General features: G+C 39.9%; 1 non-coding gene across 1 annotated transcript; it reads right to left on the reverse strand.

Moving 5' to 3' along the window:
* Positions 1 to 1019: 1019 nt before the first annotated feature.
* Positions 1020 to 1127, reverse strand: LOC112787209 (small nucleolar RNA R71). The gene has a single exon (XR_003194634.1). It is a non-coding gene; the product is annotated as a small nucleolar RNA R71 (small nucleolar RNA).
* Between the last annotated feature and the right edge of the window lie 8576 nt (positions 1128 to 9703).

A 9703-nucleotide genomic window follows, 5' to 3' on the forward strand; every position in this document is an offset into this window, starting at 1 on the left:
ATCTTTTTCAAAAACTAATTTCAAACATATCTTTTCAGAATATCTTCTTATCATATCTTTTTCAAAAATTTGATTTCAAAATATCTTCTCTAACTTCTTATCTCCTTATCCTTTCAAAATTGATTTTCAAAATTTGTTTCAACTAACTAACTAACTTTTTGTTTGTTTCTTATCTTTTTCAAAACCACCTAACTAACTCTCTCTCTCTATTTTTCGAAAATATCTCCCCCTTTTTCAAAAATTACTAACTCTTTTTCAAAAACTATTTTCGAAAATCCTCTCCCTCTCTCATCCTATTCTATTTATTTATTCATCGACTAACACTTCTCTTCATCTCACATCACTGCTCCTATCCTTACCCTTGTGTTTGGATTCTTCATTTTTCTTCACCCCTATTCCTTTTCTTCTTCTACTAATAATAAGGAACCTCTTTACTGTGACATAGAGGATTCCTCTTCTTTTCTTTTTCTCTTCTCTTTCTTATGAGCAGGGACAGAGAAAAAGGCATTCTTGTTGAAGCTGATCCAGAACCTGAAAGGACTCTGAAGAGAAAACTAAGAGAAGCTAAATTACAACAATCCAGAGACAACCTTATTGAAAATTTCGAACAAGTAAAGGAGATGGCAGCCGAACCCAACAACAATAATGCAAGGAGAATGCTTGGTGACTTTACTGCACCTAATTCCAATTTACATGGAAGAAGCATCTCCATTCCTGCCATTGGAGCAAACAACTTTGAGCTGAAACCTCAGCTAGTTTCTCTGATGCAACAGAACTGCAAGTTTCATGGACTTCCATCTGAAGATCCTTTTCAGTTCTTAACTGAATTCTTGCAGATCTGTGATACTGTTAAGACTAATGGAGTAGATCCTGAAGTCTACAGGCTCATGCTTTTCCCTTTTGCTGTAAGAGACAGAGCTAGAGTGTGGTTGGACTCTCAACCCAAAGATAGCCTGAACTCTTGGGATAAGCTGGTCACGGCTTTCTTAGCCAAGTTCTTTCCTCCTCAAAAGCTGAGCAAGCTTAGAGCTGATGTTCAAACCTTCAGACAAAAAGAAGGTGAATCCCTCTATGAAGCTTGGGAAAGATACAAGCAGTTGACCAAAAAGTGTCCTTCTGACATGCTTTCAGAATGGACCATCCTGGATATATTCTATGATGGTTTATTTGAGCTATCAAAGATGTCATTGGATACTTCTGCAGGTGGATCCATTCACCTAAAGAAAACGCCTGCAGAAGCTCAAGAACTCATTGACATGGTTGCTAATAACCAGTTCATGTACACTTCTGAGAGGAATCCTGTGAGTAATGGGACGCCTATGAAGAAGGGAGTTCTTGAAGTTGATACTCTGAATGCCATTTTGGCTCAGAACAAAATATTGACTCAGCAAGTTAATATGATTTCTCAGAGTCTGAATGGAATGCAAGCTGCATCCAGCAGTACTCAAGAGGCTTCTTATGCAGAAGAAGCTTATGATCCTGAAAACCCTGCAATAGCAAAGGTGAATTACTTAGGTGAACCTTATGGAAACACCTATAACCCATCATGGAGAAATCATCCAAATCTCTCATGGAAGGATCAAAGGCCTCAACAAGGCTTTAATAATGGTGGAAGAAGCAGGTTTAACAATAATAAACCTTTTCCATCATCCACTCAGCAACAGACAGAGAATTCTGAACAAAATACTTCTAATTTAGCAAACTTAGTCTCTGATCTATCCAAGGCCACTGTAAGTTTCATGAATGAAACAAGGTCTTCCATTAGAAATTTGGAAGCACAAGTGGGCCAGCTGAGTAAAAGGATCACTGAAATCTCTCCTAGTACTCTCCCAAGCAATACAGAAGAGAATTCAAAAGGAGAGTGCAAGGCCATTGACATAAGCACCATGGCCGAACCTGTAAGGGAAGGAGAGGACGTGAATCCTAAGGGGGAAGACCTCCTGGGACGTCCAGTGATCAATAAGGAGTTTCCCTCTGAGGAACCAAATGAATCTGAGACTCATCTAGAGACCATAGAGATTCTATTGAACCTCCTTATGCCATTCATGAGCTCTGATGAGTATTCCTCTTCTGAAGAGAATGAGGATGTCACTGAAGAGCAAACTGCCAAGTTTCTTGGTGCAATCATGAAGCTGAATGCCAAATTATTTGGTATTGAAACTTGGAAAGATGAACGTCCCTTATTCACCAATGAACTAAGTGATCTGGATCAACTGACATTGCCTCAGAAGAGACAGGATCCTGGAAAGTTCATAATACCTTGTACCATAGGCACCATGATCTTTAAGGCTCTGTGTGACCTTGGTTCAGGAATAAACCTCATGCCCCTCTCTGTAATAGAGAAACTGGGAATCTATGGGGTGCAAGCTGCTAGAATCTCATTAGAGATGGCAGATAATTCAAGAAAACAGGCTTATGGACAAGTAGAGGACGTGTTAGTAAAGGTTGAAGGCCTTTACATCCCTGCTGATTTCATAGTCCTGGATACTGGAAAGGAAGAGGATGAATCCATCATCCTAGGAAGACCTTTTCTAGCCACAGCAAGAGCTGTGATTGATGTGGACAGAGGAGAATTGATCCTTCAATTAAATAAGGACAACCTTGTGTTTACAACTCAAGGATCTCTCTCTGCATCCATGGAGAGGAAGCAGAAAAAGCTTCTCTCAAAGCAGAGTCAACCAAAGCCCCACAGTCAGACTCTAAGTTTGGTGTTGAACTCCCATATCTAAACTCTAAGTTTGGTGTTGGGGGAGTCTCAATAATGCTCTGAACATCTGTGAGGCTCCATGAGAGCCCACTGTCAAGCTATTGACATTAAAGAAGTGCTTGTTGGGAGGCAACCCAATTTCTATTTATCTAACTATATTTTTCTTAGTTATATGTCTTTATAGGTTCATGAGGAGTCACAAAATAAATATAAAAATTGAAAACGGAATCAAAAATAGCAGAAGAAAAATCACACCCTGGAGGAAGCATCTGCCTGGCATTCAACGCCAGAACAGAGCATGGTTCTGGCGCTGAACGCCCAAAATGGGCAGTATCTGGGCGCTGAACGCCCAAAATGGGCAGCAGCTGGGCGCTGAACGCCAGAATTGCACCCTGGAGAGGAGCTGGCGCTGAACGCCCAGAACAAGCATGGTTCTGGCGTTCAACGCCAGAAATGGGCAACAAATGGGCGTTGAACGCCCAAAATGGGCACCAACCTGGCGCTGAACTCCCAGAGTTGTGTGCAAGGGCATTTTACATGCCTAATTTGGTACAAGGTTGTAAATCCTTGAACACTTCAGGATCTGTGGACCCCACAGGATCACCTCAGGATCTGTGGACCCCACAGGATCCCCACCTACCTCCACTCACTTCTTCTCACCCCTCACCACTCTCTTTCACAAAATCCCCTAAACACTCTTCCCCAAAACCCTTCACCAATCACCTCAATCTCTCTTCCCCATCACCTCCTCACCACTCACATCCATCCACTCTTCCCCATAAACCTACCTCATAAACTCCACCTACCTTCAAAATTCAAAATCAATTTCCCACCCAAACCCACCCTAAATGGCCGTACCTTAACCCCCCTCCCTTCCCTATATAAAGCCTTCCATTCTTCCTCATTTTCACACAACACAACCCTCTCTTCTCTTCTTGGCCGAAACACACCTCCCCCCTCTTCTCCATCTTTTCTTCTTCTTCTTCTTCATCTATTCTTTCTTCTATTGCTCGAGGGCGAGCAAAATTCTAAGTTTGGTGTGGTAAAAGCATAAGCTTTTTGTTTTTCCATTACCATTGATGGCACCTAAGACCGGAGAATCCTCTAGAAAAGGAAAAGGGAAGACAAAAGCTTCCACCTCCGAGTCATGGGAGATGGAAAGGTTCATCTCCAAAGCCCATCAAGACCACTTCTATAATGTTGTGGCCAAGAAGAAGGTGATCCCCGAGGTCCCTTTCAAACTCAAAAGAAATGAGTATCCGGAGATCCGACATGAAATTCAAAGAAGAGGTTGGGAAGTTCTAACAAATCCCATCCAAGAAGTCGGCATCCTAATGGTTCAAGAGTTCTATGCCAATGCATGGATCACCAAGAACCATGATCAAAGTAAGAACCCGGATCCAAAGAACTATGTTACAATGGTTCGGGGGAAATACTTAGATTTTAGTCCGGAGAATGTGAGGTTGGCGTTCAACTTGCCAAACATGGAAGAGAACGCACGCCCCTACACAAGGAGAGTCAACTTTGATCAAAGGTTAGACCAAGTCCTTATGGACATATGTGTAGAAGGAGCTCAATGGAAAATTGACTCAAAAGGCAAACCGGTTCAACTGAGAAGACTGGACCTTAAGCCTGTAGCTAGAAGATGGTTGGAGTTCATTCAATGCTCAATCATTCCCACTAGTAACCGGTCTGAAGTTACTATAGACCGGGCCATCATGATCCATAGCATCATGATTGGAGAAGAGGTGGAAGTTCATGAGATTATACCTCAAGAACTCTACAAGGTGGCTGACAAGTCCTCCACTATGGCAAGGTTAGCCTTTCCTTACCTTATTTACCACCTATGCAATTCGGCTGGGGTCGACATAGAGGGAGATATCCTCATTAAAGAGGACAAGCCCATCACTAAGAAAAAGATGGAGCAAGCAAGAGAGCCCATTCATGGAGCTCAAGAGGCGTATGAAGCTCATCACCATGAGATCCCGGAGATGCCTCAAATGCATTTTCCTCCACAAAACTATTGGGAGCAAATCAACACCTCCCTAGGAGAATTGAGTTCCAATATGGGACAACTAAGGGTGGAACATCAAGAGCACTCCATCATCCTTCATGAAATAAGAGAAGATCAAAAAGCAATGAGGGAGGAGCAACAAAGACAAGGAAGAGACATAGAAGAGCTTAAGGACATCATTGGTTCCTCAAGAAGGAAACGCCACCATCACTAAGGTGGATTCATTCCTTGTCCTTATTTTTTCTGTTTTTCGTTTTCTATGCTATGTGCTTATCTATGTTTGTGTCTTCATTACATGATCATTAGTAGTTAGTAACTATGTCTTAAAGTTATGAATGTCCTATGAATCCATCACCTCTCTTAAATGAAAAATGTTTTAATTCAAAAGAACAAGAAGTACATGAGTTTCGAATTTATCCTTGAACTTAGCTTAATTATATTGATGTGGTGACAATGCTTCTTGTTTTCTGAATGTATACTTGAACAGTGCAAATGTCTTTTGAAGTTGTTGTTTAAGAATGTTAAATATGTTGGCTCTTGAAAGAATGATGACTAGGAGACATGTTATTTGATAATCTGAAAAATGATAAAAATGATTCTTGAAGCAAGAAAAAGCAGCAAAGAACAAAGCTTGCAGAAAAAAAAATAGGCAAAAAAAAAATAGAAAGAAAAAGAAAAAGCAAGCAGAAAAAGCCAAAAGCTCTTAAAACCAAGAGGCAAGAGCAAAAAGCCAATAACCCTTAAAACCAAAAGGCAAGAGCAAATAAAAAGGATCCCAAGGCTTTGAGCATCAGTGGATAGGAGGGCCTAAAGGAATAAAATCCTGGTCTAAGCGGCTAAACCAAGCTGTCCCTAACCATGTGCTTGTGGCGTGTAGGTGTCAAGTGAAAACTTGAGACTGAGCGGTTAAAGTCAAGGTCCAAAGCAAAAGAAGCGTGTGCTTAAGAACCCTGGACACCTCTAATTGGGGACTTTAGCAAAGTTGAGTCACAATCTGAAAAGGTTCACCCAATTATGTGTCTGTGGCATTTATGTATCCGGTGGTAATACTGGAAAACAAAGTGCTTAGGGCTACGGCCAAGACTCATAAAGAAGCTGTGTTCAAGAATCATCATACTGAACTAGGAGAGTCAATAACACTATCTGAACTCTCAGTTCCTATAGATGCCAATCATTCTGAACCTCCATGGATAAAGTGAGATGCCAAAACTATTCAAGAGGCAAAAAGCTATAAGTCCCGCTCATATGATTGAAGCTATGTTTCATTGATAGTTTGAAATTTATAGTATATTCTCTTCTTTTTATCCTATTTGATTTTCAGTTGCTTGGGGACAAGCAACAATTTAAGTTTGGTGTTGTGATGAGCGGATAATTTATACGCTTTTTGACATTGTTTTTAGTATGTTTTTAGTAGAATCTAGTTACTTTTAGGGATGTTTTCATTAGTTTTTATGCTAAATTCACATTTCTGGACTTTACTATGAGTTTGTGTGTTTTTCTGTGATTTCAGGTATTTTCTGGCTTAAATTGAGGGACTTGAGCGAAAATCAGATTCAGAGGTTAAAGAAGGACTGCTGATGCTGTTGGATTCTGACCTCCCTGCACTCAAAATGGATTTTCTGGAGCTACAGAACTCAAAATGGCGCGCTTTCAATTGCGTTGGAAAGTGACATCCAGGGCTTTCCAGAAATATATAATAGTCCATACTTTGCCCAAGTTTAGACGACGCAAACTGGCGTTCAACACCAGCTCTCTGCCCAATTCTGGCGTCCAGCGCCAGAAACAAGTTGCAAAGTGGAGTTCAACGCCCAAACTGGCACAAAAGCTGGCGTTCAACTCCAAGAATGACCTCTCCACGTGTAACCTTCAAGCTCAGCCCAAGAACACACCAAGTGGGCCCCGGAAGTGGATTTATGCATCAATTACTTACTTCTGTAAACCCCAGTAGCTAGTTTATTATAAATAGAACTTGTTATCATTGTATCCAGAGTCTTGGTTACTCTGGTTCTCCTCTGGGGCCGATTCCAATGAACTCCATTATCACTTATGTATTTTCAACGGTAGAGTTTCTACACTCCATAGATTAAGGTATGGAGCTCTGCTGTTCCTCAAAGATTAATGCAAAGTACTACTGTTTTCTATTCAGTTCATCTTATTTCGCTTCTAAGATATTCATTCGCACTTCAACCTGAATGTGATGAACGTGACAATCATCATCATTCCCTATGAATGCGTGCCTGACAACCACTTCCGTTCTACATTAGATTGAATTAGTATCTCTTAGATCTCTTAATCAGAATCTTTGTGGTATAAGCTAGATTGATGGCGGCATTCATGAGGGTCCGGAAAGTCTAAACCTTGTCCGTGGTATTCCGAGTAGGACTCTGGGATTGAATGACTGTGACGAACTCCAAACTCGCGAGTGCTGGGCGTAGTGACAGACGCAAAAGGATAGTAAATCCTATTCCAGTATGATCGAGAACCTCCAAGATGATTAGCCATGCAGTGACAGCGCATCGGACCATTTTCACAGAGAGGAATAGGATGCAACCAACGACAAGGGTGATGCCTCCAGACGATTAGCCGTGCTGTGACAGAGCATTTGGATCATTTTCCCGAGAGAGATCGAAAGTAGCCATTGGCACTGGTGACATCCTTACATAAAGCCAGCCATAGAAAGGAGTAAGATTGATTGGATGAAGACAGCAGGAAAGCCGAGGTTCAGAGGAACGAATGCATCTCCATACGCTTATCTGAAATTCTCACCAATGAGTTACATAAGTATTTCTATCCTTATTTTATTAATTAATTTCGAAAACCCCATTACTATTTTATATCCGCCTGACTGAGATTTACAAGGTGACCATAGCTTGCTTCATACCAACAATCTCCGTGGGATTCGACCCTTACTCACGTAAGGTATTACTTGGACGACCCAGTGCACTTGCTGGTTAGTTGTGCGAAGTTGTGAACCATGGTATTGGCATCGCGTTTTTGGTGCCATTGCCAGGGAAAGAAAGAGCAATGAATTTTACATAATCAAAGTGTAATCATAATTTCTGCGCACCATCAAGTCCGTCAAGAAATACTTCAATATAGCAATCGAGACTTTGGCTACCCATGATAAACAGTTAAAGAAATGTGAAATAGCCATGTCTCAAATTGAAGAAGTCTTATTAGAAGGTCGAGCCAAAGAGCAAATTATAGCCACAAAAGTCGAGATTCTTGAAAAGGAATTAGCTGATCTGAAGCAAGCAAAGCAAAGGTCGAGGATACAAATGCAGCTCTCAATCAGCACCTTCAGAAAATAAATCAGGTTCATGCCTCCAAAACTTTAGGTCTACTGCTCTTATGGAAAATGTCAATCAAACAATCAAGGCCGAAGAAAAAAACCGTCGAAGCCTCTGCTACCTTGGATAAAAAAGCAAGAAGATCTTAAACTTAGGTTTAGAACCTTATTTGTAATTTATTGTATTTTTTAGAGCTTTTCATTATGAACATTTCTTTTGTATGCACCTTTCATATTTTCAATTAATGACAATGATATAACTTTAGATATTTACCATTTACATGCCCTATTTGTTGTGTAGTTGTTATATCTTTTAATTCATAAGCATTTCCGTTAAATATCTTTTCAACTCTAAAAGGTTCTTCGCATAGGGGAAACCAGTTTCCTTTAACTTGCTCGGTCGGGAAAACAAATTTTAACACCAAATCGCTAACCATAAATGTTTTCTTTTTTACTTTATTGTTGTCTGACTTAGTGATACTATCTTTTTGCCTCACCATTCGATCAAAATCCATTAGTCGAGATTGGTCTAATTGATATAACTCATTAATCATGCTTGACCAATATTGTTCGATAGGTAAATCATTTTGCTTCACCACTCTAACTGTTTGCAAATTTATTTCAAGTGGCAATACTGCTTTATGACCATATACCAGCTCATGGGGATTCAACCATGTGGCTTCTCGAGGGGAACACCTATAAGTCTATACTTGACTCAAAGTATTATGCCAATTTTGAGACTACCTCTCTATATGTTCCTTAATCAAACTAATTAAAGTTTTATTAACAACATCAACTTGGCCATTTGCTTGTGCATAATATGGGGTTGAATGTATCAATTTAATTCCTTTCGACTCAGTATATCCTTTGACTTGTTGACCTGTGAACATATTTTCTTGGTCTGTAGTTATAGTTTGAGGGATAACAAATCTATGAATAATCAATTCCTCAAAAAAATCAATTATTTTGGCTTGTATAACCTCTTTCATGGGCACAGCTTCCACCCACTTAGTAAAGTAATCGACTAAAACGAATTTATGCCCCTTAGTCGAAGGGGGATGAACCATTTCTATTAAATCCAAGGCCCATCCTCTAAATGGCTAAGGTTTAATTATATCATGCAAATCTTTCGCAGGGACTCTTTGAATTGGTGCATTCTTTTAACATTGATCACAACGTCAAGCAAAATTAATACAATCCTTCATCATTGAAGGCCACTATAGTCCTTGTCAACATAAAGTGCAATACATTTTTTGACCCACTTGGTGAGCTCCGCAAATACCTTCATGTACCTCAGACATAGCTAAATATACATCTTGCATACTTAAGCATTGTGGCAAAGAACCATGGACACTTTTCTTAAAAAGATCTCCTCCAACTAATACAAAGTTTAATGCCAAATATCTAATTTTTCAATCTACTCTTTGATTAGGATTTCTGAGGATGTCAATGATCTTATATCTCCAATCATTTGGATCTAGAAGGTTTGCACAACAAACTCTTCTTTCCTCCAAAGGAGTTAAGTTAGTTTCAATTTCACTAAATTCTTTTATCAATTTAGGGGATATTTTATAGCAAGAAGCCATTTGAGATAAATCATTCGTGTCCTGATTTGACTTTCTGAATATGTGCTTAATAGAAACCGAATCGAATTCAACCAATAGTCAAACAGCTATCACAAAATACTTGGCCA

This window comes from Arachis hypogaea, chromosome 20 (genome assembly GCF_003086295.3).
Source record: "Arachis hypogaea cultivar Tifrunner chromosome 20, arahy.Tifrunner.gnm2.J5K5, whole genome shotgun sequence".
Taxonomy (NCBI): domain Eukaryota; kingdom Viridiplantae; phylum Streptophyta; class Magnoliopsida; order Fabales; family Fabaceae; genus Arachis; species Arachis hypogaea.